This window comes from Mus caroli, chromosome 7, assembly GCF_900094665.2.
Source record: "Mus caroli chromosome 7, CAROLI_EIJ_v1.1, whole genome shotgun sequence".
Taxonomy (NCBI): Eukaryota; Metazoa; Chordata; class Mammalia; order Rodentia; family Muridae; genus Mus; species Mus caroli.
Genome location: NC_034576.1, coordinates 108,169,329 through 108,179,004, shown reverse-complemented (window position 1 = coordinate 108,179,004; position 9,676 = coordinate 108,169,329). Strand labels below are relative to the sequence as shown.

At 47.2% G+C, this 9,676-nt stretch overlaps 1 protein-coding gene across 1 annotated transcript in view; it reads left to right on the top strand.

The window, feature by feature from the left end:
* Positions 1-4,368: 4,368 nt before the first annotated feature.
* Dchs1 (dachsous cadherin-related 1) overlaps positions 4,369-9,676 on the top strand; it is a 34,570-nt gene continuing 29,262 nt past the window's right edge. Inside the window, exon 1 of the mRNA XM_021168723.2 lies at positions 4,369-4,611. The gene's annotated coding sequence lies outside the window, so the exon portion shown is untranslated. The remainder of the gene's footprint in view (positions 4,612-9,676) is intronic.

The following is a 9,676-nucleotide window of genomic DNA, read 5'->3' as shown; positions in this document are numbered from 1 at the left end:
AAAAGCATGAACTAGACACAGAGTCTCAGTAACATTTCATGTTTGGGCTCTGGAAGTGAGGTTTAGTTACCTTATTTCCTAAGCTCTTGCAAATTGCGTTCTTTGAACATGCAATTAGCTATTTGCAAGAGAGAAGGGGGTACAGAGAGGAGATCATTGAAGGTCAAATATAAAGACTTAGACATACAAGTCAACACTGGACCACTAAGCTACACGCTGCATCCCAAAACCTTAGCTATTTTAGACAGATCCTCAATCAGGCTAACCGCAAACTAATGACCCTTCTGCCTCAGTCTCCTTCCTGAGTTCTAGGATTAGAAGCATATGCATCCTGTACACAACTAACTCTATACTCTCATGCACAGTCATTATTGTTTTATCTCCATTCCATCCTTACATTACAGTACCTTGTCACCTTCACATCCTCTCCTTTAGTCACCTAGGTCATCAGCTGTCCCATACTCCTCTACAGGAGAGCTGGCAGATGCACTTACTGTGGTATTTTTATTCTGTTGACAATGCAGTAGATGTTTCTTTCCTGTGCTCCTAGGAAATTACGCTGGACAGTGCTCTCTTCATGAGGTCCACTCTGTAGCTCTTCTCAATCTCCTCCACAACTCTTCTTTTGTTAACACACCCCTTAAAGGTGACTGGATATTCTAACTACTGCTCACTCTAAGTGAGCAATTTAGCTCTTATTGCTCCACTTTCCACCTACATCCTGGTGGCTGTACATTATGTACCATCTGCTCAGCTCCTTACTGGAATAGAAAGTTTATACATAACCATCTTTTAGGCATCTTCCATTAAATACTTCACATGTGTCTTAAACCCACCATATCTAAAACACAATATATCGGTAGAGGCCAGGAGATGTTGTCAGATCACTGAAGCTATGACTATAGGCTCCTGTGAGCCACCCAATGTGGGTGCTGAGAACTGAACGCTGGTCCTCTAGAAGAGCAGCAAGGGCTCTTAACCACTGAGCCAGCTCCTCTTCTCAGTCTTTAAATGGTACAGATTCTTGGGATCTATCTGTACAAGGAGGACCCTTTCCCATTTGTAATATACATACTTCCTTTGAGCAACTTTACTGTTCTCTTACCTTCTGCCACATTCACCATATTAGGAAACTCACACCAAAGGTTACCCCACATTTTCTCATGCAAAAGTTTTGGCCAACATGAAAATTCCTTTCTTCCTTTTCTTCTTTCCATCCTCCCCCACCCCACCTCCTCCCTGTCCTCTTCTTCCTCCTACTTCTCTTTGTTCATTACTCCTTTTCCTCTTTCTCTTCCTCCTCCTCCTCTTCCTCCTTCTCCCCTCTTCTTATTACAAAATGTAATATAGCCCAGGCTAGCCTTAAAATAATGGCAATCTTCCTGCCCACCATCCCAGAGCTGGGATTATTGATGTGTGCCTTCACAAACAAAAGCAAAGAAATAAATAGATGTAGATTTTCTAATTTGAAAAACTAATCTTGCTCCCTAAAATTCCTGTCATCTACCTCCCCTGCCCTATAGGTCTCGCTCCTTCCCTGTAGCCAACACCGCCCCACCACAAAGTTCTAGAGACTGGAGAGCTGGCTCAGAAGTTAAGAACATATATTGCTTTTGCAGAGTTCCATTCCTAGCACCCAATTCAAGTGACTCACAACCACTTAATTCCAGCTACAGGGACATACAATGCCTCTGACCTTCTCAGGCACCTGCACTCATGTCCAAGTACTCAGTTACATGTAATTTAAACTAATAAAAGTAAAAGTCTAAAAAGAGAACAAACCCAATTCCTGTAGAGATGAAGGATGAAGAAAAATTTTACACTTATTATCTAACAGACTTAAATATATACATTTAAATTCATAAACAAATAAAATAATATTAACTTGTAAATCCTTTTTTCCATATTCTTTTTTAAAAATGTTTATTAATTTTATATGTGTGTGGCATCAGATCTCATTATAGATGGTTGTGAGACACCATGTGGTTGCTGGGAATTGAACTCAGGACCTCTGGAAGAGCAGCCAGGCTCTTAACCACTGAGCCATCTTTCTAGCCCTTCCCCATACTCTTAAGATATTAACTTTCATAGACTTAACATATTCCTCAAAAGCAATGACTTCTTCGTCATTAGGGTCACTTTTTTTAGTTGTCTTACACATTTCCCCAGAATAGAAGACTTCTCTTCAATCTAAGTGAAGGGTTTGGAGAAGAACACAGCACAGTTTAAATCCACAAATGATGTGGTCATTGGAAACTTTATCCAAGTCATAAGTCCTATTTGCATCACACTTAGGCAGTTGGTTTTTGGCATGCATCCTACAAGAGTAGATTCATAAAATGACTTGACATACTGCATTATAAAATCATGCTTTAAACTGTTAACTTTATACTCAAGTATAACATTATGCAGAAAGGGCAAAATTCAAGTGGTAAGCTCGATGTGTTGTCGTAAAGTAAAATGTTCATGGAACATCACTTGAGCCAAGAAACAGAACATTTTGAGCATCCTAGATGCCACTCCCAAGTACGACATTATGGCTTTTTAAAGCAATCATTAAAAAGTATATTTAGAGTCATCCAACACATGCAGTTGTGAGGTCATACCACCAGGAATAGTTATCATACTGTATTAAATTTCTTTAGCTAGGGATTCTGTGACAAATGACCTCTACAAGGATCCAAAATAGGATTGTTGAGGATATTTCAGGTCAATAGGTCTTGTCCTGATAGCAAGAGCTCTTGCTGGGTACTTTCTAGGTACCAGGATGCAGCACTTTAACATATTAAAAATAGTTTAATCATTACACCCAGTTCATAGATGAGAATACTGAGGCAAAAGAAGGTTAACCAATGTTCCCAAAGGCACACACAGCTTCCAAACGGCAGAGTCTGGACCCCGAGCCAGGCAGTCTGGCTCCAGAGTCCACAAGCTTAGTCACCATACCATACTGCCCTATCCAGTGGTTTGTTGTTCAAAATAAAGTAAATGAGAGCAAACCCTGTAATATGAGAGATGTTGTAAGGACTCAAATATAAGGTTACTCCCTCTTTCCTGAGAGATGATTTTGGAAAAACAAAAAAGCAAAAAACCTCACCCTATATTCAAACTTATACGGTATTTGCAGATGACTCCCAAATATTTATGCCCAGCCCAGACCGCTCCTTCAAATGTAGACTTACCTACCCAACATGCACTTCAAAGGCAGAAGCCCCAAATCCCAAGTCATCATCTTTCCAAGCCCATTCCCTTCCCCACCCCTGCTCACCACCACCCACCGGGCAGTGCAAGCCTGAAGCCCAGATAACCATGGAGCATCTCAGCCTCTCTTTCCATCTTCCATGATCATACTCCCTCCTTTTTCCCTGAGGTCCTTTGTCCTCTCTTCCTAGAAGTTCCCAGTTTCTCTGTGCCACTTGTACCTGCTAGAATGCCTTTCTTCCCTCACATCGATCACAGTCCTAAGGACAAAGTATAAAAGCTTCCAGGTTGCTTACTGTCATCCACTTAACTGACTTTACACACACATACAAACCCTTCCTCCCAAATTGGTCCCTCAAGACCTTTGTCATCTTCCTACCCAGTTTTTCATTTTACTTATTTGGGAAATACACTCAGACTACCACCAGCCCCTAAACTCTATGGTTTAATACCTCTCAATCTCTAAATTCACATTTGGGATGGACGAGGAAATAAGAGAATGAGAAGCCAGGGCTGACAGGGGGAAAGGGAATAGGATCACAGGGTAGTAAGTGAGTAGCAGAAAAGACCGGGGATGTTAAGATGGACGGAAGGAAAGAGGAGAGGACGGGGTGATGAAGGGAAGGGAAAGGTGTGAAGTAAGAGCGGTTATGGACAAAAGAAAGAGCCAGGAAAAGGGGTGGGGAGAAAAGGTGCAGAGAAGACGTACGAACAGACAGTGCAAGATAACGGGCATTTGATAGAGGGAAGCTGGATACAGAAAGAACAAGGAGAAGAGAGACCGGGAGAAGTGGGCAAAGAAGAGGTGTGAAGGGGTGAGACAGAACAGGGCAGTGGGGCAGAAGCGGACCATGGCGGAGTAGGGATGGAAGAACGAAGACCAGTACAGAATGGAGAAAGAAAAACAGAGAGGATGAAGGGGACCGGACGGGACGAAAGGATCTGGCGCGGTAGTAGCGTGGAGAAGGGACGGCGCGGCGCTGGGGCGGGATCCGGCGCCCGGGCCTGGGGCCGGGAAGTGGAGGGGTGGAGGGCGGGCGGGAGGCGCGGGGACCGCGGCAGCGCGGGTGGGGGCGGGGGCGGGGGCTCGGCGGAGGGCGGGGGCTCGGGTTACCGCGCGGAGGGAGGGAGGGGAGGGGGCTCGGGCCGCGGCGGCGCATCTTGCATCCTCCGCGGGGTGGTTGTGCAGGAGGCGGCGCCCCTGCGGCGGTGGCGGACAGACGGACCGACCGACCGACGGTCGAGCGAGCGCAGACAGACGGCGGCCCGCGCCGAGGGCACTGTGAGCCCGAGCCAGCCAAGGCGGACGATGCGCGGCCCCAGGCCCCGCGCTGGCGGGCGCTGCCCCGGGGGCTGACCGCTGCCGGACTGCGCCCCAGCACTGGGCGAGGGAGCCCGCACCACACGGAGGTCAGTGACCGGCCCGTCCGGCCGCACCCGCGGGGTCGGTCGGCCTCCCCGACTGCGGCGGCGGCGGTGGCGGAGCCGGGGGCTTTGTTCTGAGCCGAGACAATGGGGGAGGGGGGGCCGGGGCCTGCGGGAGAGGGCGAGCGTGAACGTGAGCATGGGGGCAGGGCCGGGGGGTCTTTGTGTGCGGGTGTCATCGAGTGGGAGTGTGTGGTGGTGCTTGAGTGTGCGGTTGGGGGGCGGGGGGTTGGTGGGTGAGGGCAGGACAGTGTGTGTGCAGCGAGTGTGAGTCAGTGAGTGTCCTCGCGCGGTTGTGTGTGCATGTGCGTGTCACTTGGAGGGGGTGTGGGTCAGAATGAGGGTGTGCCAGGACAAGCAGGTCCTTGTAAGGATGTGTGCCTGGGTGACTTTTACCTGGCTCTATTGGAGCCATGTGTCAGAACGTATTGATGGGTGTGTGACAGAGACACAGAGACACAGACAAAGAAACGGAGGGAGCAGAAATAAAGAGAAGCAGAGGGGAGAGGAGGAAGCCTGAGGTGGCAGTGTGTCACCCAAACTAGTATTCTAAGTGCATCCTGGTACCAGAGCCTGCGAGTTTCTGTCCAGGATGCTTAGATCAGAGTCCTGGTCAGAGAGAGGTCACTGCAAGCCTAGGTCCCACGTGGAGGGGGTGGGGAGAGAGAACTCAAAGGCACAATGAACTCAGTGTGCATGGGCTGGGCCCACAGCCACAGGTCATAGGCCAGAAAAATATTGTCACTTATGTCAACTCTTCAAATACCCATAGGGGACATAGTCATAATCCTCCTCAACCCACAGGGACCGAGTCCCAAGCAACATACATTCTCAAGAGATGCACTCACAGCCTGGACACCCCTAAAGAGGAACTGTCAGAACCAACTTACACCCACTATAGATGCCTGCCAAGCTAGCATGTACCTGTGGAAGAAGTTCTCAGTGTGGTGTCCATACAACAGTAATGTTTCAGCCATGTTACATGAAGAGTCATTGCCACGGCCAACTCATACCACAGGAGACAATGGTGTTGCCAGCACCTCTCAGAACAACACATGCCAATTGGAAATACTATCAGGCAGGGCATGACAGGGATTTTTATGTATCTCCTCAGCCTGCTCACATAAGTCACAGGTGACTCAGAACTAATAGAAGGTTGTGTTGTGACTGTCCTCACCACAGAACCTCTTGTGCAGCTTCTAGGAGACAGTCATGGACCATATATCCATACTACAAGGAAAGCTTTATGGTATTGCTACTGCTAAAGAAGCCCTTTAGCTTCTAAGACTCACACTGTTACTCTTCATCCCCCAGACCTCCAGAACTTCTGTCTCCTGGACACTGAGAGCTGGATGTGAGCTCCCCCCCCCCCTGGTCCTACATGCTACCATGGAAGTCTCCATGGAGTCTCCCTAAACACCAGCTGCACAGTTTTCTCACAGTTTCTTTCGCTCCTGGTATGCTCTTTTGTCCCATGACTACTCTGTTTGAACTCTTCCAACCCAACCTGTATTCCACTCGGAGCATAGCTTCCATTTCTTTATAGCTTCCAGATGCCTTTTTCTCCTGTTTTACTCTTTAACCCAGTGTTCTCAACCTTCCTAATGCTGTGACCGTTTAATACCATTCTGTGGTGACCACCGGCCATAAAATCATTTTCAATGCTATTTTATAACTGTGTGTTTTGCTACTGTTATTAATCCTAATATAAATACCTGTGTTTTTCAATGGCCTTCCCTCACAGGGGTCATGACCCACAGATTGAGAACCTCTGCTTTAACCTGATAATGGCCTCTCCCTTGACCTCTTGCCCTAGATTTTCTTATTTGCTCCTACTTGACCCTCCCACCCCTCAGCTCATTTGTGAAGAAATCCCTTCAAACATTCCTTGACTGCACTGCCTTTGAGCTTTCCCACATGCAAATTATCAACGCTATCTAGAATGGTTTCTTAGCTGCACTAAATGGCACTTAGAAATCCTGGCTTCTGTAAATCCCTACATAGAACCTTCTATGAAGAAATATTTTTTTCACACACCCAAATCACTCGATCCATTGTTTTCAGTAGACGAATTAACCCACTGGTTCATTCAGCAAGCACATACAAACATCTACTCTGCCAGACGCTATAGCGGAGTGGGCTTTTTAAAAGAGTAAACAAAATGGACATGTTCTTTACCCCCAGGGAACTTACACACTGTGAGGGGTGAGAATCATAACATCCAGGTCTCATCAAGAAAGTGTAAGCCAGGGTAGAAAGTCCAGAAGAGACTTTCTGAAAGAAGTGGCATTTAAATGTAAAATTGGTGAATTAGTCGGGAGTCAGCCAAGGAAAGGAGCCGTGGAAATGAGGCAGAATGGGTGGAGAATATTCCAAGCCAAGAAAACGGCATTTAAAAGTTCATGTATCTTGTGTCTGAGGGATAGAGCAAGCCAGTGAATGTGACACTCGGAGCAAGAAGCGGGGAGAGATGGGAGTGTCAGGAGGAAGCTGAGATCATTCAGGGTCTCCATGGCCACAGGAAGCTCATTTGACCCCAGAATAATGGAAAGCCATCAAATCATTTGAAGCTGTGGAGTGATATAGCCAGCTTTGTTTCAGAAAAGGCACTGCAGCAGGTCTGTGATGACTGGGGGAGGTGCCTGGGAAGAATAGCTGTGGGGTGGTGTAGAAACCCAGGAAGGGGGATCCCACTGGCCTGCACTGGAGGAATGGCAGGAGACAGGAGTCGCTCTTTAAACAGTGGGGTCAGCAAGCTGACAAAATGGATGTGGGTGTTGGAAGAGAAGAGAGTAGAAATCCTGGTTTGCTCACTCACTGAAAAACCCCTGCAACTTTCTATCACCCCACATCTCACTTCCACCCTCTTGAACCTTTTATACTTCCTCCCATAACAAGTAGGTAGGTGTCTCTTCTCTATAAGGTCCACCCCCACCTGCATTTAGGATACCATCCCTCACTCCTCCATAGAGATTTTCACTTGACTAATGATTTCTTGTCTTTACCATGTCTCTAATTTCATCCTTGCTCCCAAGTCTCCTGGGGACAGACTTCTGTCTTTATCTTTCTTTAACCCTGTGACACCCCTGTAGCTAAGAGGCTTCCTCCTTTGACTTCACATTCTGTGAGAGACTGCATCTCCACTGGGCTCACTTGCTCCCACTCCCTAAGTGTCTCTGTTCTCCCTAAGAGAAAGTGACCTCTCATCAAGGGGATTTTTTAAAGTCTTCAGCTGTTTGACCTCTTGGCAGGACCTGACATAGTTGAGCTTTCTTTCCTCTCTGAACTGTTTTTGATTTTGGCTTGTGAGTCACTGCTTTACTCTATTGAAACAAAAACTGACGTGCTAGCCAGGCTGCTAGGTAGTGAGAACATGTTAAAGCTTACCATTTCTACCCTCAGTGGGATGACAGTGCAATGAGACAGGTGAAAAGCCAGTGGTGGCACTGCTGTGGTGGGATCTGTGCATCTCTTGCAGAGCTCCGCTCTCAGCTGGCCTGGGTCACCTTTGAGGTCCTTTGCATGTGCCCCTTAATACGGCTCTTCTGGCTTGGATCTGATTATCTCAGAGTTCTGAGTCTCTAATGATCTGTCTCATTTATTTGCATGGTTTTAGCTGTCATATATAGAGGTTCCAAATACCTCTCTCCTGAGATGTGACTTTTATGTACCTGAGACATAGTTGCTCTTAATGTATAGCTCACATACCCCCTGCCATATACAAACGTGAACTTGTCTTTCCTTCCCCAAATCACTCCTTCCTTTGTTCAGACTAGACACCCAGACATTAGTTGTAACTAGCCTTTCTTTCTTTATGGATGGCGAGACCAGGAGCTGTTGATTCTTCCTTCTCTTCAGCAGTGTCTGGCGTCTCATACCATTCCCTCCACTGCCTCTGTGCTTGCCCTTACCTCAGAGTCTTTCATCTGGACTTTTGTGGGCACCTACTCCTGGGTCCATAGCTCCCTTTTGTCTTCCAATCTGTGCCTCTCATTGCAGCAGGAAAGCCTTGAATAAAAATGCAAATCCAGCCATTTTGCTGCGTTCTAGTGATTCTGTTTCCCTTGCAGGAAATCCCAACTTTTAAATAAGGTTTATGAATCATAATCTGCTCTCACCACAACCTCCCTAGCTCATTGCCTGTCTCATTTCTCTAGCGTCCTCACATTGTGAGCTCAAGCTATGCTGAGTTCCTTGTAGTTCCCAACCTACAGAACGATCAACTGACTGACAGTGTGTCCTTCCATGCCCTTGGACCTTTGCACACCTTGCTCTATCAGCCCAATGGCCCTTCCTTTCTGCCTCCTGCTTAATCCTTCTCACTTTCAAATGTGGCCCCCATGCGACTGCCTCTCACAAATCAGGGACTTCTCATTCTGTTTCTCCAACAAAGCTAGGACTCCTTGTTGTCAAGGTTGCACATCAAACATCTTTGTGGCCCATGGTTCCCTACACAGGCTTGACAGAGAGCAAACACAAGCACAGGAGCACATCTCTCCCTCTCTGGACACCTCTTCTCAGCTGCCCACTAATGGAGATATTTCCCACTGTAACCTGTCCTTTATCTCTGCAAGTGAAACCAGGAACCTGTTGACACTGCCTCCTCTCCAGCTATCCTTTTACCTTGCTAGACACACTCCCCTTCCTCTCCACAACTTTCCTTTCTTATCCCAGGCTCTCTCCTCCTCCTCCTCCCTTCTTCCCCCTGGGTTTCTCTTTTTCTGGATCCTCTTCCTCTACTTTATTTCTTTCATTCACACAGCAGATATTTAAGAAGCATTGGGACTTAGCAGACTTGTGTCCATGGAGACCCTTGTCTGTAAGCTATGATCTATTGCTCGATTTTCTCATTACCGTGACAGAATAACATGAGCAAAATGAAACTTGTGCGAATGGAAGGGTTTATTTTGGCTTACACTTTGAGGGCATGGGCCATCGTGGTGTGGAAGACATGACAGCAGGAAAGTGAGGTGGCTGGTCACACTGCAGACACAGTCAGGAAGGAGAGGAGGGGGGAAAGGAGCAGGGAGGGAAGGAGGGGGGAGGAGGG